Genomic DNA, 24,966 nt, shown 5'->3' on the forward strand with positions numbered 1-24,966 from the left:
TTCTGAAGTATATCCGTATGACGGATTAAATCAAAATTTTTCTTATAATAGATATGCACTATTATACGATATGTATATCAATTTTCAAAAAAGTTACTACGCTAGAGACTTATAAAAATAAGGCTCCCATTATTGTCTTAGATGTAACGCATCAAAATGAAGCAATAAAAAGTGGACCCATTGATATACGAATTGAGATTAAAACACAAAGTAATATCCCTTCAAAAACATCTGCATACTGTCTCATAATTCATGATAAATTATTCGAATATACACCGCTATCAAACGAGGTTAGAAAAATATTATAAATATATATATATACAATGTACGTATATGTGAATATTTTTTCTATTGCGTTCTCTGTGAGAATGCAGGCAAGCAAGCATTAGTAGCAAGTCGAACTGCAAGCTAGAAACTACAATCAAAACGAGAATAAAAACCAAAAAAAAAATATAAAAAATAAAAATAAAAATGTTGCGAATAATAATCATTGTAATTATTTTTCTATTCGGTTGCAATTTCGGGGAGGGAAACTGTAATCCTATTCGGAATCCTGAATTTGCTTCTATTCTGAATATCACCAATAGTATCAATACAAATACAAAAAGTGTAGAATTTAATATAACATTATCGAACAACGAGGTGTTAAAAGTAAACCTCTCATTAGAATTTATGAGACAACCATCATCAACACCACCACCACCACCACCAACCACAAAAATAAAACCCAGTGAGTGGGTGGAATTGATAACTGAATCGTCAACACCAACACCACCAGCAGCACCACCAACATCAACATCTAACGATGAGGACAATGCCGAGGATAATATTAAAGTTACGGTTGATCAAGTAATCGAATTGTTTCAAGCAAACCTAATAGAGATTGAGAAAAATATTGGAGGAATACTGAATGCAACAGTACCATTCTATAGGCACTTTAATCTCCAATATAAAGAGTCGGCTATATCAATTCGTTGTTTGTATAAAAGCAATTATGAGAAGAGAACACTAAATATAAAATGCAACCAATATATTGAGACAATCATTATTGAACGTTTATTAGCAAACGGTGAGGTAGAACAAACATTTGTCGAAAAAAACCCCAACACCCTGAAGAACATTATCCTCAACGAAGATCAACAACTATATACAAACTGAGACGATGACAATCACTTGAGAGAGAGAGAGGGGCACGCGCTAGAAGTCGATTACAACACACAAACAAACAGACGCAGCCAATAAACGATAATCAGTGGAGAGCCGGAGCCCCGAGAGAAAGAGAGCAGACAAAAAAAACTTTTTTAATCTTTTTTTATACTTATACCTATATATATATATATATATATTTATATACACATACTTTATTCATGCATTTACTTACTAGTGTTGTTGTTACTAAGCTATCAGCCCAAAACAAATGCAGCTATTACTCAATAATCAGTAGAGAGAGCCAAAGCCAGAGCCCGAGAGAGAGACGTCAAAAAAAAAAAATTATATTCTTTATTCATGATACTATACATGCATTCATGCATTTTTTTACTTTAATCACAATTCTGTAAAACTAGTCTCTAAGCATTCACCCACAGGGAAAGTATATAATCGCATAATAAAAATATGGTTTTGATATTATTATGTGTACTTGGAATCCTCGTTGGAATAGCGCCAGTAAAAAGCGAATATGATATCAAATAAATTCCCTACCAAACGGAAATTAAATACTCTAGTTTTGATCTCGTTGTAAACGAAACATTGACTGTCAAAGTAAATTTAATTTTTGAACTTAATACCGCATTTGTGGAAGTGATTCGAGAGAGCAGCAGCAGCAGCAGCAGCAACAACAAAAATCAAAATGATATTAGATTTAAACGAGATTTGGTACTATTCGAACATATGCCTCTTACTTTCCCCACGATCGATGAGGTAGTTGAAAATTTCCGCCGAGAGTTAATTAGAAAAGAAGAGGATATTGGTGGAATAATTGACGCACCCGCTGTAATTTGTAGATATTTCAAATTAAGATACTTGAGAAGTATTGTCAATATTCGATGCAATTATCATAGCGATTTCACAAATAAAACATTACGAATTTTTCGTCATCACTATAATGCTGTAAGCAATACCAATGAGCGAAACCTGATAGAGAAAAATTATTTTTTTGAACGAGACTTTACCAACGATGAGGGAGATGATTATTACGATGAAGCCAACGCCACCAACCTTCAGTTAGAGAGACACATCGGAACGTATAACATCAATGATTATCAACAGGTTTTGCATATGAATATTCAATAATAACAACACAAAAAAAAAATTGACATGTACAAAAAAAATTATTGATTTTATTCAAAATTATCTACACATTCTGTCGCCTGAGGATAAAGAAACTCTCCAAAGTATACATATGCGATTAGAACATATTAAAAATTTAAATATTACCTTTAATCAAATGGAAACGAATAAAGAGATGAGTACAACTTATGCTGCTGCTGCTGCTGATGATGTAGTAGATTGTGAAAAGGAACAACATTTCAAGTACATACAACAAAAATTGGTTGATGAACATGACGCATTACAAATTATGACTTCCTATCAAATTTTGTAAGTTACTACTAATAAATATATATATATATCAGTTATTTTATTTGTTATATATATTTCAGATCATCATCATCATCATCGTCATCATCTAGTATATCCGAATAATAAAAGGGAGGCTTCCTGTGTTGTTTGTGTGTGTGTGTGTGTATTATAGAGCGAGAGATTGTAAAAAGGAAAACAAAGAAAATGGGGGGAAAATTAAGGCAAGATAGAATGTGATATATAGTATATAGATTCAGCTATAAAATTGAGTGTATGTTGGTCAGTAGATTTAGTATGTTGAAAATTATTCTCGAGTCTCTCTCTCAAGCAAAAAAAAAAAAATGCATTTTCGCGTATTCCTATTACTGTTAGTATGCGCAGTCGCTAAAATCACTTCAAATCAAACAACAACAACAACACCACAACCCCCGACAACAACAGAAACAGCAACAACAACAACAACAACACAAACAACAACCAGCACCAAAGAACCCGGTTCATCATCATCATCAGCAGCAGCAGACAACACAACAGCAGCAACACAAACAACAACCAGCATCAAAGAACCAGACTCATCATCATCAGCAGCAGCAGCAGCAGACAACGATGACGTTTCAAAAACATCACTTGTACCAAAATATGTCTATCATATTAACATTACTATTATATTTTTATTATTGCTTTTGTTAGTCTATCTTGCAATTGTAATATTTCAAATAATCTTTTCTTGTTATATAGACTGCATCAAAGTTGCGATGACTGAAGATACAGCATCAGCAGTTCGAAATAATAATAATAATAATCACGAACTTAATAATGTTTATTGTCCTCAAAATATTTAAAAAACAAAAAAAATTAGAAATAAATTAAAATACTAATATTTCATATTGTGGTGAAACTAAAAAAAAAAATCGTATTTAATATTGGGGTGAGCGGGAGGGAGGGCGGTAGGGAGAGCGGGAGGGAGGGCGGTAGGGAGAGCGAGAGGGAGAGCGAGAGCGGGAGGGAGGGCGAGAGCGGGATTTTTTTATCACTCACTTGTTCTGCAGTTGAGGAATTTAAATCACCCACTCAGCCAATAAATTTAAAACACTTTATTTCTTCGTTATCACAAGAAAAAAATAAAAAAAATAAAAATACATACTTTGTATTGCAAGTGATTGTGTGTGTGTGTGTGCACTTATTGCGCAGTTGTGAATTTAAATCACATTTTTTTTCTCAAAGCATATTCTTATCATCCACTCAGCCAATACATTTTATTGTCATTTTTTTCTTCGTTATCTTTCACATAACTTTAAAAAAAAAAACGAAAAAAATCCAGCAAGCCACCTACTCAAATAAAAAAATTGAGCGTGGGGGTAGAAATAAACAAATTAATAATTTTTTTGCATTGGATGCAGTTATCGCACATCCGGTGTTCAAAAGGGATTTCAAACAAAAAAGACTTACTTTGTATTTGCAAGTGATTGCGAGAAAATGTAGCGTCCACATACACACACTCAATCAGCGAAAAATTTCCAATAAATAGCGCTGAGACAGTCAAATTCAAAGTCAGTTCATAATTGAATTAAGTACGTGAACAATATATATAACCAAAACTAAGCAAGCAAGCAGAAGTTAACATGGAGTCACAAACGATCAAATTCAAGAAAGTGGTAGTAGGAGCAGAAGAAGCATCCGATTCAAATTGGTTAAGCAAATTGAGTAGACCACCGAAAGCGCTTCGATGCTCCAATTGCAAATGTGTGGTGTGTACCCACAGACAACCCGGTTACGCAACCTCAGAAGAAGACGAAGAAGAAGAAGACTATACCGTCCACGATTACAAGATCTTAAATCAAATTCCTGAGGACACCATTGAGGATAATAACGTAGGTCTCCACCATAACCATACCTGCTGCGCCTAGACAAAACAAAAAAAAACATAAAAAAAGAATGTAAAATTATAATTTATTCTTCATCTCTTTTTTTTATTTATATTTTTTCAATAAAAAATCATTGATGGTGATGGTGATGCTGCTAGTACTGATGATGGTACTACTGATGATGCTGCTGCTGCTGGTGTTGCTGATGCTGATGCTGCTGCTGCTGCTGCTGGTGTTGCTGAAAAGGAAGATCCTCGACCCAATAAGTTGGTTAAATCCACCACTGTTAACTCTCTTGCTAAACGAAGATCTATCAACAGTGAAGACGCTGTTGGTGTTGCTGATCGAGAAATTCGAGAGCTAAAGGATGAAATTGAAGAGTTTCGTACGTTATACGATGATGTAATATCTAGCGCCGATCTGAGAACCTTACGCACTATAAAAAAAATTTTTGTCAGTAAGAACAGTACTCACTCCAGGGGACTACAGAGCCTTACGCCCAATCAGGGGGCAATTCATGTGGGGAGCGTTTAATTTAATGCAACGCTATCGCTTTTTGCGTGAAAACCTATCAAAAAAAAATCCTAAAATTATTATTGAAGATGATGGTGACGTTTTCGGTGCGGGATACAGAAATAGGAAAGAATTAAGCAGTTATGAGATTGAAACATTCGTTAATACAGACGAAGTTGATGAGCTAAAAAAAGAAATCGATGAATTTTGCTTTGAGTATGAAGACATTCTCCCTGATTTTGAACTACAGACCTTACGAAATATGAGGAAATTTTAAAGTAGGAGTTTATATTATAATACAACGCTACCAGGACTTGGCTGAGAGAATTGAAAGGCGATATTAATAATATACACATATATAACAATAACCTATATATATTAACCTATCAACATTAATAAAAAACTTATTTACTCCTGAAAATAGAATCTCTTAATATACAACGTTCTCATTTCAGCTTACAGTCGCAAAAACAAAAAAAAACAATATTAAATTGTTTCTGTTCAACGACCTATTGATTATATTAATATTCACAAAATATGGCACTAGAACGTTGAACAGAAACAATATCAAAATCAACGATCGTGTGTTTTTTTTTTTTTGTTTTTTTTTATTAAATGAAGCTTAAGTATATACATGAATATAAGTGGTAGAAGAAGAGAAGAGGTAAAAATGTTCCGATCCCGCGGGACTGCCGCAAAGCTATACTTCGCGGGTCGGATGGCGGTCAGGTTGCCGCTCGTCCTTATGACTGGATGCGTCGACTCCGTTCTCGACGCCTTAGCTCCTTCAGGATGCCAGCGGCCATGTTGGCTATCGCGTCCCACTTGCTTTGGCTTTCCAGCATGCAGCTCATCACGTTGTCCGCTGTCAAGTTACAAACGGTTGTCGTTTCAGCTTCGGCTCGGTACCTAACGAATAGGGGGCAGATGAATAGCGCGTGCTCCGCGTCTTCGATGCTTCCTGTGCCGCAGTGGTCGCAGTAGAGGTTTGGCTCGTGATTAAACCTGTGCAGGTATTCCTTGAAACATCCGTGCCCGGAGATCATCTGCGTGAGGTAGAAGTCTACCTGTCCGTGTCGCCTCTGCAGCCAGGGGGTTAGACTGGGAATTAGCCTGTGAGTCCACCGCCCTGTGGTCGCATTGTTCCACCTCCTTTGCCATGCCTCGATCGTGTTGCTGCGCTGAGTCCTGCTTCCTGTGCTCCCAGTTCTTCGTTCTGCCGCCAGCAGGTCTATCGGTATAGTACCGGCTACCACTAGCGCAGCTTCCTCGGATACAGTGCAGAAGCTGCTTGTGATGCGCAGTGCGCAGCGTCTGTAAACAGCTTTGCACTGGCGTCTGTATGATGCGGTCTTCATGGCTTCGGCCCATATGGGCGCGGCGTACAATATGGTAGATGTCACCACTGTGGCTATTATCCTTCTGCTGTGCTGTTTCGGTCCTCGAGTATTGGCCATCATCCTTGAGATGGCTGCAGTCGATCTGGATGCTTTGTCTGCTGCATACGATAGGTGCGTCTTAAACGACAGCCTGTGGTCGATCAGTACTCCAAGATACTTGATTGAGGCGCTTGTTACTATTGGAGTTGATCCGACTCGTATTGTGGCCTTCTCCACAGCCTTCCTGCTGCTTATGAGCACTGCCTCCGTTTTGTGCTCGGCGACTGCTAACCCGTTGTCTGCGAGCCAGCACATGAGGGTGTCTATCGCGAGGCTGCACCTATCCGTGATCTCGTCGAGGGTTTTCGCTACCGTTACCAGCGCTATGTCGTCCGCAAATCCCACCACAGTGCATCCTGCGGGTAGTACCAGCCTTAGGATCCCGTCGTACATGACGTTCCAAAGTATCGGGCCCAGGACTGAGCCTTGAGGTACTCCTCCTGTCACCAGGTACTCGTGCTCTCCAACATCAGAGGAATATGTTAGCACTCTGTCTTTGAAGTAGTCCGCTACGAGGTCGATCAGGTAATTCGAGATTCCCATGCGATGGAGTGCCTGCAGGACAAGGTTCCAGTTGGCAGAGTTGAAGGCATTCTTGACGTCCAGGGTACAGACGAGGCAGTACTCTTTGAGCCACCTAGCCACCTTTCTCCTTCAATTGCGTTAGCAGCCAGTTGGGTGACCGTTTGGATCGCGTCGATGGTGCTTCTTTTCCTCCGGAAGCCAAACTGGTGGTCCGAAAGCGCTCTAAGTTGATCGAGTTCTTTCTCGAGGTGGGTGCAGATTATGCGCTCGAATATCTTCCCCGTTGTATTCAGCATACATAGGGGTCTGTATGACGATGCGTCGTCGTTCAGCTTGCCCGGTTTGGGGATAAGCACCAACCTTTGACGCTTCCAACCTATGGGGAAGGTTCGTTGGGTGAGACACATGTTGTACATCTCCGTGAATATACCCGGGTAGTGTGCCACCAATGTGTGCAGTGCAGCATTGGGAATGCAGTCGGGGCCAGGGGCTTTTTCCATCCATCCTGTATGCTGACCCGAATGGTTCTGCATCCGCCGCTTCGCACAGCTCCTGGAAGCATCTGGCCTTGCTAGCTTTGATCATGTTCTTCAGGGCCTTTCTCTTGGCTCTGTAGGTTGTTTCCCTTAGCTCCTGGTTTCCGCGTCCTCTGCTTCTCTGACACCTGTGCCGGGCCGCTAGGCAGTCTCTCCTCGCGCAGCCTATTTCCTCGTTCCACCATGGTACTGGTCTTCGCCCGTTACCACCTTTCGTGGCCTTTTCCATAGCTGCATCGCACGCCTCCTTCACTCTATTGGCTATGTTCCTCGCGCATGTGTTAGCGTCTCCTGTTACGCAGACGCCTTCCATGTGTGCTAGGAGGGACACTGTGTTAAGGGTATGCGCTTTGTAGGTTGTTTGGCGGCTGCTTGGAGCGGACAGTCAGGGGCTTGTCTGGGTGATGATCAGGGCGTGGTCGCTGTGGGTGTATATATCTGACACCGTCAGATAGTTGACTCCCGACCTGACTTGCTGAAGGTCGGTCTATTACCTTCGTTGAGTAGGCATACGTTTAGCGAAGCCACTGCCTCAAGGAGGATGGTTCCCCGCTGCGTCGTACTAGTGCTGCCCCATGTTGTGGACCATGCGTTGAAATCACCTTCGATGAGGACAGGGGACCTACCGCGTGCGTCGTCAGCGATCTCCTGCATTATTGTTCTGAACTCGCTAATGTGTACGCTCGGGGCTATGTAGCAGCTGTAGAATGTTATTCCTTTGATATGCGCTCTGGTGTATCCCGTCCTGGAAGCCCTTTGCGATAGGTGTCCAGGGGGCTGCGCGCAGCTCCATATTGCTGCTCTGCCGTCCGAACTACGTTGCCATACGCCTTCGTGCTTGTCCTTGTAGGGCTTGCTGAGTATTGCCACCTCAGCCTGCTGCTCGATGACCGTCTGTGCTAGCAGGTCCTGCGCCGCTCTGCAGTGGTTAAGGTTTAGCTGTAGGACCTTAACCATTCTGTTTATCGTGCATGGCTCTCCGGTACTCAGGGCACGCACTGCTGAGGGTCGAGTGTTAGGCCTCTCCTCCAGATTTTCCGCTTCTTGTGCAGATGATGCATTTTGGTTTGCCCTGGGTACAAGTTTTATACTTGTGGCCATCCTTGCCACATCTGAAGCAGGGTTGCTGCGTGTTTTCACTTGCACCGTGTCCTCCAGCATAGCCACTTCGGCTTTGCCGCTGAAGGCAGACTTGATGGCTGTGTGCAATTTTTGCGTGGATGGGTCTGAGGGTTTCTGCATCTTGAGAAGCAGACTCCCATTGGCTGTCCTGCGTATGCCTTGCACTCCATCCTTAAGCCCCTGAAGGGTAGGCTCGGTTTTGACCAGCTTGAGCATGTCTGCGTACGATCCTTCGCTGCATTTGATTAGGATAGCGTCACAGCGCTGATTCCTGCGCTTCGCGGTGCGGTTCACGTGGCCTTCGCTTTCCCCGTTACTCGCTGCAGTCACGTGGGGCTTCTTGGTTTTGGGTCCCACCTGTTGCCAGGGCGGGTTTCTCGGCGCGACCCTGCCTGGGTTCCCCGCGCCAGTATGCGTTCTCTTTGTGCCGGTGCCTTCTTGCCGTGGGGCAGAGAGCGACGGTGTTGACTGCTGGGTTGCGCTGGCGGTCGGGCCCCTGGCTCGGGATTCATCCAGCGTCGCACTGATCTCGCTTTGCAGCTTCTTCATTGCATGCAATGAGTCGATCGTGGCCTGCGTGACATGGCGGACAACCTTCTTGTTGTTGCTCTTCGTGTCCTCGAACTTCGCGATCATTTCGTCGAGCATCTTACCCAGCTCATCGGTGAGCGCTGCGGCGCTTTTCTGCACCCGCTGCTTCTTGTTGCCTCCATCCATCGCCTCTTCAGGGCTGGTTGGTTCCCGACTTCTCTTCGGGGTGGTTTGCTCATCCTCGTTACTGCCGAAGTTGAACATTGGCCCAGTCACTTTGGGAGGCGCTGACACTGGGTGGGCATCGGGAGCCGGCTCCATCCCCGTTGGCGACCGCTGCACCTTCTGTTTCATCATCTGAAACTTCTTTAGCAGCTCTTCTTCTGCCCTGGCAACTGCAAGAGCCTGGGTCTCGTCATGTCCGGACGATTTCTCCTTATCCATCGCCTGCACTAGTCGGAGGTCCCTCGGTGAGCCGGGATTTCCCCCGGTTACTGCCTGATGGGAGCTATACCGCTCCGGCTCCCCAGAGCCCCGTTTGAGCTGGCGCCGCTATCGCGGTGGGGTTGGAAATTGGCCGGTAACTTGGCTTTTTGCTCATCTACCCCTGTGTGTAGTGGCGGAGGTGGTTAGGTTGGATTTAAGGATTCTGGATTTGTGTGTTTTTATTTAGTTTGATTTCCCGGGCAACCGACTTCGTAGAAGCTCCCGCTTAGCCGCTGTAGAGCTCGGCGGGGAAAGCTTGCTGTTAAGCTCGCTGGTAAGCTCGCTGTTAAGCTCGCTGTTAAGCTCGCTGTTAAGCTCTCTGTTGGAAGCGGCGCTGTCCAGCACTGCGATCAGCTGATCGATGTTGCTTGCTTGTGCCGGAAAAACCGCGCGTGTGCGGCTTGTGGAAGCTGTGAGCGGCACCAAATATATGTGGCGCTCTGGAGTGGAGCGTTGCTGTGTGGGTGCGGGAGAGTGAGGATCCCCCCCTTCTGTCCACCAAGCTTGGCAAGGCTTTGAAAGCGTAGCAGTGTGGTTTGTTGGCTGGGTAGAACCTTCCTGTCGCGTCTGTGGTACGTACCTGCAACCTGAGGTGTCCCGCACTAATCAAACGCACTTTTAGGTATTAATCACGGTTTACAACGACCAAAAACTCGATATATTGGCGATCGATGTTCAGGTCAACTTAACTGGGTGAGTGCTGTTGTGTGTGTGTGTGTGTGTGTGTAACGTAAGTTGAAGAGTATATTTTTTCTGTATCGATGAGGAAGATCTGCTATATTTAATAGATCATTTTACGCGATCAGGAAAAAAATATATTTTTAAAGCCTTCAAAAAAACAAAAAAAAAAAAACAGAAATGCAGAGAAAGTGATGTGAGATAAAGAGTATTTTTTTTTTTGTGTCGCGGAAAGAGATTTGCTATTTATTTAATAGAAGAACTCTTTCCGCGATAACAAAAAAAAGATATATCTAAAGCCTTCAATAATGTGCGTGTGTGTGTAGAAATTAAAAAAAGTGAAGTGTGTGATAAAAGAGTATAAAATATCTGATATATTTAATAGATATAGCACCACGGTGACATCAAAAATATATTTAAAGCCTTCAAAAATGCGGAGAAAGTTAAGTGAAAGAGTATATTGTTTTGATGTTATTGTGTGGAAAAATCTAGTATATTTAATAGATATTGCACCACGATTACATCAAAAAATATATTTAAAGCCTTCAACAACGCGGAAAAATTGAAGTGAGGGTAAAAAGAGTATATTGTTTTAACGTTATGGTGTGGAAAAATCTAATATATTATATTTTTAAAAAGATCTTTAAACACGATAACTTCAAAAATATATTTAAAGCCTTCAAAATGCAGAGAAAGTGAAGTGAGATAAAGGGTATATTCTTTTTATTGTTATTGTGTGGAAAATCTAATATATTTAATAGATCTTTCGTCATGATGACATTAAAAATATATATTTTAAGCCTTCAAAAATGTAGAGAAAGTGAAGTGAGATAAAAAAGAGAGTTTATTGTTTTCTATGGGGCTACATACTCTTTGTACTATATTAATATTCACATAATACGGAGATTTGTAGTCCAAAGAAAATAATATACATACATATATAATTTTTAAACGAGTAACGACAAAAAAAATATATATTTATATTTTTAAAGTAAAATGAGATAAAAAGAGTATATTGTTTTCTATGGTTACAAATTGTTTGTACTATATTAATATTCACGTAATACAAGAGTTTGTAAACCGAAGAAAATAATATATACATACATAACTTTTAAACGAGAGTGAGAGGACAAGTGGGAGGGCGGAGTGGGAGGGGAGGGCGGAGTGGGCGCTATCGCAAACGAGAGTGAGAGTCCGAGGACAAGCGGGAGGGGAAGGGGGGAGGGGAAGTGAGGGCAACTCCCCAGAGGGTCAAGCACCAGGACAAGCGGGAGGGGAAGTGGGAGGGGAAGTGGGAGGGGAAGTGGGAGGGGAAGGGGGAGGGGAAGTGAGCGCAACCCCCCAGAGGGTCAAGCACCAGGACAAGCGGGAGGACAAGCGGGAGGGGGGCGATAAGCGCCCCCGCACCAGCGAAACAATGAGTCAGAACATACAATAAAAATTTATCCAGAACATACAAATACACCATCGTTTTATCCAGAACATACAAATACACTCTACTAACGTGTCATAATCTTGAGAGCGATTGTAGGCTTGCCGGCTATTATCGCTGTATTTTCCATCAAATTTGTGTAGTTTTAATAAAGGCAATAGAGTGTGATGAGATGTCGCAGCAGTAAAGTTCAGAATGCTGGTGTCGTCTATTCTTTTCCGTTTTAGTTTGGAGGAGCTGCTGATAATGGCTGCCTTGGTCGTGATGAAAAACTTATCATAACTATCCTTGTTTTCTGAATCTAGTCGCTCAATGTTGGATTGAATTTAGGACGCTTGATGAAATGAGCACCAGCGCTTGGCAATTTAGTTCTGCAGCACTCATCAGCTTCCACATGTTTCTTTAAGTTCTTCTTGGCCAAAACTTAGCTACTCTTTTCTAGTAAAAAGGTAGCTAATTTGCTAATTTTATTGCTTCTTAGTTACTTTCCAAGTACCGCCTTTTTCCACTGGTGCACGATAACATAACAAAAGTTATGTAATTAATGTGAATGGTGCTCCAATTTTCTTCCTTTTGGGTGAAGGTTTTGACGCGTAATCAAATCGAAGTTATGCGAAGATAAGGTACAAATATTCCCGGCTGGCGATTACTACCACTTAGGAGTTCTGTGTTGACCCGAATGGTCAAATCTATGGTTGACTTTTCTCTAAAAAACCGCGGAGGTATGCGAATTGAACTTGAACTAGAACTTTGTTACAGAACCAATGTCCTCTCACGGTCGCCAAATTGTACGTTCCCTAGCGAATCTATGGTGAATCCAAACGCGTGCATTCAGTTTGCCAGTTCGATTTTAAATCGTTTATTGATCGGGAAGCCCATAACTTCATTCGAAAGGATAAGGTCTCCACATTCTACAAAATTAGACATACATGTTGCGTATAGGTAATGTTTCCAAGCATGTTGATACAATATGTATTGTATGAACATTAGGGTGGTCCAAAAAATGAAAACTAGCTCTCACCATTTTACATGGTAGATTAAAGTCTGTAAAAAATATAATCAAAACAAAATTAATTTTTTAAGATTTAGACCTTGCGAATCGTCCTCAAAGTTTGCTTTAAAATTACTCATACGACATGGGATCCAGCCAGAACTTTTTTTCTTAAATCGATTTTCCAACGCCAACTTTGTCAACATTCCAAACTCAGTTAATATTCGTACTAATTTACAATTCCGAAATGTTTTTGGTTGGACATCTAAAATCCGAATTTGACACAACGGATTTACCAAAACGCTTTATGCAACTCGAGGATTTTAATACCTTATTGTCAATATTTTCAAGAACTAAATCCAATTCGATCTTGTACGACCATGTAAATTCTGGGTTTAGCAACTAGAAAAGTTGTTCAAGTTTTAAAGCTTTCAAAAAAGTTCGGAAAGGTGACAAACGAATTTTAAAAATAAAACCAAGTCATGGCCACCCATATGAAAATAACATGTTTGATCAAGGGCAACAGTGCGTATGAGTTATAAACATTGAAACCAATTCGAAGCCCTTACACGCATTTTTTTCAAAAAATTTTGTTTGGTATACATTAAAAAACTCAAAGCGCACCGCAAAGGCGAGTGAGAGTAGGACCTTAAAAATTTCCATGCGAATGTGGATTGCCCAAATGTACATACAATATAAATTATTCAATACGAATATAACACAAGGTCCAAACAAAATCAACAAACAAAACTAAAATTAATTATCATGCATTAAGAAAACTGAAGCTCCCTGTTCTATAAATAATTTTGGAAATTTATGGTAAAAGCTATGCCCTACTTAGGTACATTAACTCTGACAGCACAGGCATAAATGTTGTTGATCCTAACAAAATTCCTTAGGTAATATGAAAAATTCAATCTTTGGGCGCCAATTCTGTTATTTGGACAAATTTGAGCTCGAGTCCAGAAAAGGTCTTGGGGCGAAGGAGAGGCGTCCGTTGTTCGGGCACCATGTTGCCGTCGTATTTCGGTCGTGGGATCTTGAAAGCCCTCTACCCTCTCGAACATAACGAGAATAAATATTAACAGTGTTTGAAAAATTATAACTCGTAAAGTTTGGCAGTCATCAGTCCAAACTGCCCCACAAGCTCAGCTGTCTCTTGATCATAACGCTTGGGCTGTGTTTCGGAAAAATTCACACATTCGTGTGCCAAATAGGCAGTCAACGTTGTCCGTTCAAAGTTATGTCATTGCTCTCGACCTACTCCACTTCTCTCGTCAGCACCCCAACCATAATACTATAATAAAATCTTACATTAATATAACAACTTACGTAGGAATATAATTCCTTGGATGTCTCTTTCGTCTGCCACCTCCGCTGCCAATTAGCTGGTGGTGGTGGAGTCCAGCGACTCTCCTTCTGCTTAAAAGATACTTATTTCATAAAATGCTACCAACCTCTGTTGTTCAGATCCTACTTACTTTGCAAGGAATTACCGAACAACAAGCCCATATAGAAGCGTGGTCCCACTCTTCATGCATCTTCACAAGGAGCTTAATTATGACTAATATTTATCCATAGCCTTCGATATCTCCTTCCAGTTTCTCTTTATAAGCACATCACACAAATGCGTCCTGTGACTCAAGTCCCACAATACTGACCGATATTCCAGAGATTACAGGTTATTACCTGCATTACAGGTTATTACCTGCATTCAAAAAGTGCTTAAAATTTGTCCACGTGGTATATGGACGGCCCCTAGATACAAAATTTTAACTGAAATATATTGGTCACGTCAATACCTATCGATTGATCCACAAAAAATTTTCCACGCCCACTCTAACGCCCATAACGCATAAATCTGTCTACCGCCGGTATGTGGCGCATTTTAATTTCGCTTTGCTGTTTGCATATCTCCATTTCCCTTTACCCCCTTTAGCTGAGTAACTGGTATCTGATAGTCGAGGTACTCGACTATAGCGTTCTTCCTTGTTTTTACTGATATTTTCATAGCTGATTTAAGTACCGCGGTGAGTACCTCTGAACTGGAGGGTTCCTCAAGCTACAGAAAACTACTTGGGCTTCGTTTCACTTGGAATTTCACTTTTATTAGCCACAGCATGGGCTTTCTTTCGATGGTAACTTAGCATTAACAGCTTGAACTTAACTCTAATGTTAGGAGAGCGGGGGTGGAGACTGTTAACAGTCCGAGAGCGAGATTAGAGACCATCTGGACGTAACTGCTCTCGTCTGTTAACCACTAACATTAACAGTAGCGCCTCCTTGGCGCGGACATTCTCCCCCCCCCCCCTTGCGACGACAAACGTAGCAAACAAATCAGACCTCGTCTGGCACCTTAAGACTGTCGACATGATCCCGAGACAATCCAGCCGAACACAGTGCTTTGTGCAACCGGCAACCCCTCATCCAGATTCAGGAACCCGGGTTGGATGATGTCACGACACACTTCAGAGCCCAACACCAGGGAAATAGTCGCCGGACGATGAAATTGTTCGTCGGCGAGGCGGATTGAATTTAACGCGAACATCGTCGGCTAGGGCACGTATTGGAGTGCGAGTGCCGAAGTTTGGTCTTACCTTCAGCACCACGTCGATTTTGAAGGTGCCAGTTCGTGACCTTAAGGTCGCCGAACAGACCGTCTCGTCTCCGACGCTCGTAGTGGGAAGACCGAACGCCGCGGCCAGCGACCGGTCGATGGTGCTTACTGGAGTGCACGGCTCGATAAGGGCCCCCGTTTCATACTTATTGGTTCCCGTGTCGAGAACCACGATGGCCGTCGGGATGATTTGCACACTCCGATGCTGCAACAGAGACGCCACAGATGGAGCTGCAGTCGGAGCTTCGAACTGGTCGGAACACCGGGAATGGTTCCGCGAGCTTTGCGTTGGATTTGGCGAGCGTAAACCGGAAGCTGAAGGTCGTTGAGACGTCGCCGAGGGTCGCAACGGAGAAAATGATCGGTGTCGCGAACTGGAAGATTCGTGCAAATGGAGCAGCGTGGTGGTTCTGCCCACACTTTTTGCACGTGTCTCCGCTGCGACTTACTCCTTCGGACTGGTGGGCCAGGCAATTCGCACAATATTTGTTGATGATATCGAGTACCCCGTGAACGTCTGTCGTCCAAAGTTTGGGCGCTGCGAGGACGTGGAGCCATGGTTTTAATGCTTTTATAAAAAAGATAAGCGCATTTAGTATCAATTGTGAACGGATTTTGAAGCATGAGGACAGAAGGCACTATTGTGGAAGAGCGGAGGTTGCCTTGGCCTCCATAGGAAGAAGTACTAGCTTGTGGATGGGACGCGTTATAGACCCTCGAGCGGTAAGGATTTCGACTACGCGAACTCTACTATCGGCCCCTGGAAAGACAGACACAACTCTGCCGAGCCGCCAGTCGTTTGATGGCATATTGTCTTCTTTGACGACCATCATATCATCGACTTGGATATCTCTGGAAGGATTCTGCCACTTATTGCGCTTGTGAAGTTCCTTTAAGTACTCCTCTTTCCATCGCACACTGAACTGCTGATGCAGGGCTTGACTCCTTGATCGTCTGCATGAAATCCCGAGAAAGTAGAGTCGCTGCCCCCACAAAGGTTTTGCCATTATCCGAATGGACCCGCTGAGGACAACCTTTTCTCGCTACGAATCGGACAAATGCCGCGAGGAATTTCTCGGTTGTCAGGTCGGACTTAGGCTCTAAATGGATAGCCTTTGTGGAGAAACACACAAACACGTAAACATATCCCTTGGTAATAAGGCATGCTCTGGCTGTATAGTTTTTTATCTCAAACGGGCCTGCATAATCAATGCCAGTATATGTAAATGGCCTGGAAAAGGAAACTCGATCGGTAGGAAGATCGCCCTTCAATTGCGTCTGCACTCTCTTCTTGTAAATAGTGCACACTTTACAGGAGTTTAACACAGCTTTTACCAGATTCTTGATTTTAGGAACCCAATACTTCGATTGGATGAGGCGTACCACGAGTTGGTTGCCGCCATGCAGGGAAATCTGGTGTGAAAAAAGGTCGAGCAGACGCGCTAGTCGACAGTTGTATGGCAGTATAATTGGATGCCGCTCGTCATACTGAAGGGCCGTTGAGGCTGTAATGCGACCACATGCCCTTAATAGGCCTCGCTGTTCTAGGAATGGAAACAGGTTGGCTATCGGGCTGGAAACTGGAATTGGACGCTTATCGTTTAGGAATTTAAGCTAATGGGTATATTCCTCCCGCTGAGCATATAGAATAAGGGCTCTTTCAGCTTCTCGGACCTCTTCCTTGGTAGGCCGATCAGCTGGGCCCCTCGGCATCTTGCGGCAGCGTTGAATGAACCGTAACACGTACGCAAGGACCCGCAGAGCCTTGTCCAACTTGGAGAACCGTTCCAGAAAATCTTCGGATGGAGCCTTCGCGAAATTGACCTTCATAGCCCGCTGCTCTAAGTCTGTGACTGAAGGTGTAAGCCCCAGTGTTGGCCACTTGTCTTTTGGCTGTTGTAGTTAGTCCGGTCCTTCCCACCAGAGTTGGCTATGAACCAGCTCCCGCAGCGACACGCCTCGACTGGCTAGGTCCGCGGAATTGTGCTCAGATCGTACATGCTTGTCACCTGAGTAATCTTGGTCACTCGGTTGGCTACAAACTGGGTCCAGTGGCATGCCGGCTTAGAAAATGTCGGAATTGGTAATTGGCATATTCGGAAGGATAGCTGCAATCATTTCTGACAACAACAATGCCACACACAGCTCGAGCCGTGAAAGGGACACCGTTTTAACAGGGGCGACTCGGGTTTTGGAGGTAAGCAGACGTGTCATAATGTTATGGCCTACTTCAACCCGCAAGTATATTGCGGCCCCATATGCCTTCTGCGACGCATCACAAAAACCATGATGCTCTACCTTTACCTCTGGCTGGCAACCAACCCACCTTGGAATACGGATCTGTTTAAGATCGGAATAGCTGCGCAAAAATTCTTGCCATCTTTCATTCATTTCTGTGGGGATATTTTCATCCCAGCCCAACTCTTGCAACCAAATCTCTTGCATAAAGATTTTTGAGCGGACAATAAACGGGGACAGCCATCCGGCTGGGTCAAAAAGTTTCGCAATTTGGGAAAGAACCTCTCTCTTCGTATAAGTAGATTCAATCGAAACTGGCGGTGGGACAAAATATAACTCATCCGAGGTCGCATTCCACCGAACACCAAGTGTTTTGGCAAAACTTTCGGAATTAAGGTCACGAAAGTCGTCGTGGAGTAGATGCTCGTTTGGGATATCTTCGAGTATGCTCTCCTGATTAGCTGTCCACTTTCTCAATGGGAACCCAGCGCGGTTAAAGGCGTGGTGAAGCTCGCTGATCGCAAGTTGAGCCTCTTGAATGGAATTGGCCCCTGCTAGAACGTCGTCTACGTACATAAAATGCCGAACAATATTGCTTGCTTTAGGGAAGTCCTTTTCTACGTCATCTGCCAATTGTTGGAGTACGCGGAGTGCTAGAAAAGGTGCACAGTTGACACCAAAGGTGACGGTTTTTAGTTCGAAGTCGCTTACTTCTCCTTCTTTATTCCGGAATAAAATTCTTTGGAACGGCGTATGCTCGGGATCGACCCAGATCTCACGGTACATCTTTGTAATGTCTGCACTGAACACGTATTGGAAATAACGCCACTTCAAGATCTGAATGTTTAAATCAGATTGTAGGACTGGACCAGCATGAAGAATATCGTTCAAGCTTGTCCCATTTGCTGAAGGGCTAGAAGCATTGAATACCACGCGAAGTTTGGTGGCGGTGCTCTCAGGTTTCACCACCGCGTTGTGTGGAATATAATAGCTTGGAGAATCGTAAGACGGGGGGACTTCTCTCATGTGACCCAGATCCAAATACTCTTGATTGACTGAGTCATATTGCTCTATTAATGGAAAGTCTCTTTTAAAACGGTTTTCGTTTCTAAGAAACTGAGCTAGGGCAATGGATCGCTAGTGCCCCAATTTGGATCCGAAATTTTCGGGTTCGCGAAACGGTAAAGTTACCACGTATCTACCGCTTGCGTCTCTAGTGGTGGCTTGGAGAAAATTGCTCTCGCAATAGGAATCTGATTCTTTTAACCTCTTAGTTGGTATGTTCTCCACCTCCCAAAACTTAGTGAGAAGTTTTTCCAAGCCCCTGTCACTCGTTTCGGTTATCTGGGTCGTGAAAGCTGATACCCGATTTTGGCTAGATGTACTAGCAACTGGGCCGGTAAGCACCCAACCGAAAATAGTTTCCTGACCTAGGAGAGAACCAAAAATGTTAGTGCGCGTGCCGCTCAACCAACACGGACGGTAAAATGTCGGCTCCGATCAGAACATCTATCTGGGAACTCTCTAAAAATGTTGGAACTGCCAGGGGAATGGCAGGTAAATCAACCAACTCATCTCGTGGAATTGGGTAAGACGGTAGCGTTCGGGCCAATTAAGGGAAAACTTAAGCTGCGGTTTCTAGCTGAAGGCCTGGCTTATTATGGGCTCGAATAGAAAAATGGCAGAGCCTTGTCGTCTGAGCGGAAACGGTCTGATTTAAGCTCGAAACTTGGGCTTGGATATGGCGGAATGGCAGCTTAATCAGATTGAACAGACTAACGTAGCCTCAGAACCCGAGTCTATCAGAGTGCGAGCCCTGTAGTTCGTTCCCAAATGACATATGTCAATAATAGCCGTGCCTAGCAAAACCGCTCTAGCACCGGTTGCTAAATAGTTCTGCAAACGGGCCAGATTTTCGGAACCGGTGGCGGCCCCCTGTACCGCTGGATTTTGTGGGCCTGCTGAAGAACTAATTGCGGAAGTTGATCCACGGGAATTGGGGGTGCCTTTATGCAACAGTGTATGATGCCGCGCTCGACATGTGAAACAGCTGTGAGTGCTCGTACATTCACGTAGCTGGTGGCCTCTCGCGAAACAATTTAGGCAAAGCTGCTTTTTTTGATGTGGTTCGTTCGCGCGTCCACAGACATCTGAAGAAAACGCTGGCATAAGCGCACTGGATGACTCTCTTTTAAGCACAGATCGTAATTCGTTGGTTTTGTGACCACCTTAGCTTCGAAGGAGTTGAGCTTCCTGGAAACGGATTGACTCTTAGTATTAGAGTAATTGCTGGTGCTGGGTTTCATATCCTCAATCGCCTCCAGCGTTCGGTACCGGCCGCTAAGAAACGTGTTCATTTCATCCCAGGTCGGAATGTCGGACTTGGATGAAAGGGACTGCTCCCATAAGGATAGGGTCAATTTTGGTAATCTGCTGGCGCACAGGAATACCAGGAGACAGTCCCAGTTCTCTGTGGAAATGTCGGAATGAGCCAGCGCTATCAAACACCCTTGGATTGTGCTCTGTAGTTATTTCAGAGCCTGGCCAGAATCAGAACTTACGGTACTCAAATTAAAAAGAAGTTTGAGTTGGCTGTTTACTAGCAGTCTCTTATTTTCGAAACGGTCTCGAAGCGCTGCTCATGCTAAATCGAAACCCTCATTTGTGAGAGGGGACTTGGCTACGATTGCCTTAGTCTCGCCGCTAGTTTTACCGTTGAGATGAAAAAGTTTTTCGACCGATGTCAACCTAGAATTGTTGACATAAACTGCTGTAAAAAGATCCTTAAGTGTTGGCCATTTCAGATAGTCCCCTTCGAATACTTCAGTATCGCAAGGCGGTAACCGGCACCCCGACGGAATGTAAGTGGATTGATTATTGGTGCTCGTGGGCGGATGCTGAGAATTGGCTCGGTCGATAAGCTCACTGGGCTTACACCGTACACCGAATAGCAGTATTCATATTTTCGGTGCAGAGTCGCCAGAATCTCTTCCGCACCTTCAGTCGTAATGCTGGAAATCGTGTCTAGACACGCTTCAAATTCTTTCTCGGCTTTGTCCCAGAGTGAGCGGACTTGTTCCTACGGACTTTGCACGTGTGGACGGATGGAGATGACGACCCTGGAGTTTCAATCGTCGCTCTGAAATGGCTCATACGGTCGGACACCGTGATGAACCGCGCGAGGGCTGCAAATGCAATTTCGTTACTCATTTTTTCCTGAGAACGAGTTGCTAGCGACTTTACGGACTTGGCCTGGGTTTGTGGCCTAACTATTGACGTGAGAAGACTCAGAGACGATCGTTTCTGATTGCTCGTAGGAACAGACAGCTTCTTGTCGTCTTCTTGGGTGGCTAAGGATGTTTCGCTCTTTGCCTTTCTGATCGACTTTGGGGCTGATGGGCCTGGACCTGGCATTCCAGAACTCAGATTATCTGGGGCGCCCTTGTTTGCTTTGTAAAAATTAGGCCCACCCGGAAAAGTCTGTCCTGGAGTGTGGTCACACTGTTGCGGATCACCGGATTGGATTCCAAGAGAAAAAAGAACGACGAAAAATCGCATGGAATTAATTTAATTTAATTTAAAAAAAAAAACCAAAAAAAATTAATTAATATTTCGCAGTGGCTGCTCCGTTATGGCAATTGCAAGCGGTCCGCTTGTGTTCGCTATTAGCGTTGCACCTCCGCTCTACTTTTGGAATGTGGAAAAGGAACTGTCGCACATCAACTACTTGATGTGTGAAGAAATAACGAGAATTCGGAACAACTCCTCTGCAAGATATTTGCAGTTGTTTGCTGTGCTGCGGAAATGAGCGCTAGGAACAGGAAAATTAATATATATTTCACACCGTCACGGCTTGGAAAAAAAAGAATTTATTTATTTTTATTTAATGGATGTGAGCCGCCGGTGTGTGCGAATTAGCGCTGCTGAAATAAATATCATGTAAATTGTGGAAAGGCGTATCGTATGGTGTTCGGTGGAATCAGGCTATTTTGAATTTTGATAATATTCTTATACATATACATATAATAAATATCGTTGTTGAAATTTTTGTAGGGTGTACCGTATGAACTTATGTGCGTGTTGCAGTGGACAGGCATATGTACGTACATTAATAAGCGTACATCGGGGTTATATGTGTGTATGTATGGGCGAATGTTTTGTGTGTTTGTGGGAACTCGGAAATAGGGGGTACCGCGAAAGAAGGTACGTGGGTTACCGTGCTTACGTTACGCTACGTGACCTTTTCCCTTATGTACATATGTTGAGATGGCCAGGCATATGTACGTACATTAATAAGCGTGCATCAGGGTTATATGTGTGTATGTATGGGCGAATGTTTTGTGTGTTTGTGGGAACTCGGAAACATATGTGTGTAAATTGCAATTTTAAATTTGTAATTGGCAATAATTTTGGAAATTGGAAATAATGTGGGCTGTATTATAAATGTCGCTGTAGAAATGTTGCAGGGTGCAACGCGAATGGAAGTATGTGTATATGAATACGAATATGTATGGAAATGGCAAATACGAAAAAGAAGCCGGAATATGGCGATCGTATGCACAATGGAAATGGCCGATCAGACAGATATAAGAAAATTGGGTTCTTGGGAAATATCTGGCTGGTCGGCATTGGAAACATGGAAAATTCGTACTTATCTTGGATTTTTTGAAGAACTCGGAAAAACTCCGCCGCTGAACGCTGGAACTCGTAACTGTTGGAAATATCCGGCTCGAAGGACCATGAACTGGAGGGTGGCGGCTTTCCTGGGTTCCTCAAGCTTCTGGTGGGGAATTTCCTGGAAGAAATATGCTTTAGGGCACAGAAAACTACTTGGGCTTCGTTTCACTTGGAACTTCACTTTTATTAGCCACAGCGTGGGCTTTCTTTCGATGGTAACTTAGCACTAACAGCTTGAACTTAACTCTAATGTTAGGAGAGCGGGGGTGGAGACTGTTAACAGTCCCAGAGCGAGATGAGAGACCATCTGGACGTAACTGCTCTCGTCTGTTAACCACTAACATTAACAGTAGCGCCTCCTTGGCGCGGACAACCTCTTTGAGCTTTCTTGCAACTGTTCTGACGCTGGATATCGGGTCTTTTTTTGTCCCTTACCCTAATATTTTACAGTAATCAATTGGGTTGTTTAAGCCTAGTACTCAGATCGGCAAAAAGTTTTCTAGTCGAAAAATCCTGTTCTATGGAGTGAGACCGAATTTTTCAAAGTTTACCCGCAATGCAAGTAGCATGGTCTTACTGTCAAGCAGCTGGGTTTGTTGACAAACGGAAACAAATCAACTGGAGCAAATTAAAAAGACTAGTCTGCTGGTGTACAAAGAAATTAAGTTTTAAGAAATAATGGAATGTTCAACGGATGTTTTTTTATGTAAATTACTACGTTAAAGATTTCTTTTAGTGCATCGCAATCTTCTTCGCGCCAACGTTTCTCCAGCTCCACTTTAGTTCCCAAATAGCTGGTGGTGGTGGAGTCAAGAGTCCCCAATGGAAAGCTCGTTGGAGATGATGGTTCTGCTAAGAAGATTAGTACAACGTATCCAAATTCTTTTGTAACTAAGGATGACCGAGGACACGTACGCAGGATGTCCGTGTAGGGAGCGAAGTCCCACTTGGCATGCTCCTTCCCAATGGGCTTCTCGATTGGATTACCTCCGCATTGGCCCTGTTGTGGTATTGCTTCTTACGGAATTAACAATGGGCAACAGCTTGGAATAGGCGTGCTTTTTCATCTGCAGGCGATTTTGGGTTTTTCCTACGATTTTACATTTTTTGTTTCCGCCCCGCTTCTGTACGAACACACAAAAATATCAATTTTCTTATTCTTTGCGCGGCGGCTAACGGCGTTTATCGAAATGCATTAACTAATTCTGGTATTTTTCTGTTATTTTCTGTTATCTAAGTACCTCTGTGAAAAAAGGAACCGGACGAACGACGTAAATGTGCACTGCAAGCATTTTCTATCGCGGAAGGCACTATTAAGTGAATTATAGAAGATGAAAACGATCCTCCACGATATCGCATTCGGATCGCGGAAGTGACTCCCGTCGGGAAGACATGTGCCACTTCGGCGACACTTCTCGAAGTCACTTCTGCGTTACTTCTGGAAGTGTCGCCGAAGTCACTTCCTTAGCGGGCGCCCTGTTTTCCTGCTCCCTATAAAAGCCAGCGGATCCTCCAGCTCCGCTTAAGCTGCCAAGTAGCTGGTGGTGGTGGTATCCGGAGTCCTAATGGAGATGTCGTCGGAGATCGTATTACTGGTGGTTCTGCTAAAAAGTTACTTCTATTAGTACAACGCGACCAAATTCTTTTGGCCAGATCTTACTTTCTTTGCGAGAACGCGCCCGGAAGGATGTCCATGTAGAGATCGAAGTCCCACTCGGCATGTTCCTTCCCACTGGGATTCTCTAGTGGATCTCCTCCAGCATTTCAGCTATTCTGCTAATTTGCCCCTTTTGTGGAATTGCTTCCTGTCGGTGAAATCCCGCAATAAAGGCCATAAGCTTGGATTTGGCGTCCTATTTCATCTGCTCTGACCTTATGGATTCGATTTTGGGGTTTTCCTTCCAATTTTAATTTTTAGTTTCCACATCGCCCTTGCACGAACACCGCCAAAGATTACATTTTTAGTCTTTGGCCGCGGCTAACGGCGTTCATCGAAAATTCACTTGCAAAATCTGGTATTTTTCTGGTATTTCCTTAGCTCATCTGAGTACCGCGCTGAAAAACAGACCCGACGAAAAGCGTTAGCCGCTTATTTGCCTCTCGCTCACTCCTATGGTTAGCTCGCGGTTTTCGTCGATCTGAGTACTAGGCTTAAAGCCTAGTACTCAGTTCCGCTAAGAGTTTCACTAGTTGAAAAATCGTATTCTTTGCAGTGTGACCGAAGTTTTCGAAGTTCACCCGCAATCCATGTAGCATGATCTTACTAACAAATCAATTGGATCAATTTAAAAAAGAAGAGTCTGCTGGTGCACAAAGAAATTAAAATACAAATAAATGGAATGATCATCGAATGTTTTTATTTATGTACCAGAGGCTTGCGCAGCAAGCTTACTAAATTGTTTTCGGACAGTTTTCTTTTGCATCTCATATTATTGTTTTTACTGAGATCTGGTAAAAACCGGAGATCCTAAACTCCGAAATTTTTTTTCTGGTAAGTACACCAATTTAGACAGGATCGACCATCAAGGTGAGGAGGTGGAGTCTTAATTGCCGTGGACTCTACCATCAAGTCGGATGAGATACTTGTTGAGGAATTCTAGAACTATGATTTCATATGTGTAAGGCTATCGATTCCTGGTAGTCTTATATATATAACTTGCGCGTAAATTCCGCATGCATCTGAATCTCCGAATCATCTTTTCGCTGTGTTGTAGAAAAATCAGAGAAGTCAACTAA

At 43.4% G+C, this 24,966-nt stretch overlaps 1 protein-coding gene across 3 annotated transcripts in view; it reads left to right on the forward strand.

The window, feature by feature from the left end:
- Positions 1–24,966, forward strand: part of RpL10 (ribosomal protein L10) — a 208,065-nt gene that overhangs the window by 156,663 nt on the left and 26,436 nt on the right. The window lies entirely within an intron of this gene.

The sequence above is a fragment of the Drosophila suzukii genome, chromosome 3 (assembly GCF_043229965.1).
Source record: "Drosophila suzukii chromosome 3, CBGP_Dsuzu_IsoJpt1.0, whole genome shotgun sequence".
NCBI classification, from domain to species: Eukaryota; Metazoa; Arthropoda; class Insecta; order Diptera; family Drosophilidae; genus Drosophila; species Drosophila suzukii.